Source organism: Apis dorsata, unplaced genomic scaffold, assembly GCF_000469605.1.
Source record: "Apis dorsata unplaced genomic scaffold, Apis dorsata 1.3 scaffold_58, whole genome shotgun sequence".
NCBI lineage: Eukaryota > Metazoa > Arthropoda > Insecta > Hymenoptera > Apidae > Apis > Apis dorsata.
The window spans coordinates 824073-825373 of record NW_006263358.1 but is presented as its reverse complement, the minus strand read 5'-3'; the positions used below and the strand labels follow the sequence as shown (position 1 = coordinate 825373).

The 1301-nt window shown below is 46.8% G+C and overlaps 1 protein-coding gene across 2 annotated transcripts in view; it reads left to right on the top strand.

The window, feature by feature from the left end:
• The first annotated feature begins 1056 nt into the window (after window positions 1–1056).
• LOC102675535 (cytochrome b561 domain-containing protein 2-like) overlaps window positions 1057–1301 on the top strand; it is a 16918-nt gene continuing 16673 nt past the window's right edge. For both annotated transcript variants that reach the window (XM_031515184.1, XM_031515183.1), the window contains exon 1: window positions 1057–1296. The gene's annotated coding sequence lies outside the window, so the exon portion shown is untranslated. The remainder of the gene's footprint in view (window positions 1297–1301) is intronic.

Genomic DNA, 1301 nt, shown 5'->3' with positions numbered 1-1301 from the left:
GCGAATCGCGTCTCGATATTACGCCGGAAATGTCTCCTCGAAACGAAAGCGCACCGCGCGTGAATCGAAGCTCCGTACATTTTCAAACAATGGATAGATGTTTTTGAGATAGCACGGCCCCGCTCGCTGAATAGAGGCAAATAACACGCGAGCACGCGATCCGCGCGAATTAATACGCTCTCGCTACTCATTGTATCCCGAACTATCCTGTCATTGTTTTCATTTTTTACAATGAAATCCATCGTACAAATAATTCCTCTTTGCGTAATCAGTGATAATTATGATTAAATAAATTATATTCCACCGGATTTTCCACCGATCTTTCCGCGTATCCGGTTAAATCCAATCGTCCATCGGATAGATTGAATCGAAATAAAATTGTTACCGGGAATATATATGTGTATGTGGATGCGGATGAGGGGGGATATTTTTGATGGCGCGCAATAGCACGCAATAGCGGGTCACTTGGAAAATTGGGCGCGCGCGAAAGAACGCGCGTTAATCTCAATTAAAGGCCCGGAGAGGAGCCTTTCCGATCGATCCAAACTTTTTCTCCTGTAATTCCATTTCTCATTTCAATCGAATCCTAAATTCGATAATCTGATTCGATGAAATTGCGCCCGATTTGCATTGGAAAATTTCGAGCCGCGCTACAGTTCGCTCGCACCTGACGCGTGAGAATAAACTTTTCGGAGGACAATACGAAGAGGAAGGGGGTGCGAGGAGGAAAAGCAGGAGGAGGAGGAGGAGGAGGAGGAGGAGGAGGATCGAGGAAGAGGTCACGGAGAAAGGCGAGATGGATTCGGAGCAGAAAGGGGATAAGAAAAGAAAGAGAGGGGAGGAAGAAAGGGAAGAGAACGGCAGGGCTCCGTCTACGATTTGTCGCGTAAAAATGACATCCGTGATTATCAGCGTCACGTAACAGTATGATGCTTTTAATTAATGAAAACCGAGTGGTCACGTGGTCACCATCACCATTCCAATTATCTGGCTTGATTCTCGCGGCGAGAACGCGAGAGTGAGGGAGACGCGAGGGGGAGGGAAGAAGGAAAGAAGGAAAGAAATGTTCAATATTGCGGCAACGAGCGGATTCCGCCCGATCGAAGGATTTCCGCAATTAGTACGAATCGAGTCGCACTTGGATCGTCATCGAGATTTACGCTCCGCCAAATACAATAAACGGACAAATTTTGAGAGTTCTGAGATTTGAAAGCGCGAAGTGGGTGTTGCCGTACGCAGTGCGGCTATAATTTAAGAAGAATTCGCGTAATTTCGGACCAAGGAGGGGACTGTTTGGTGAG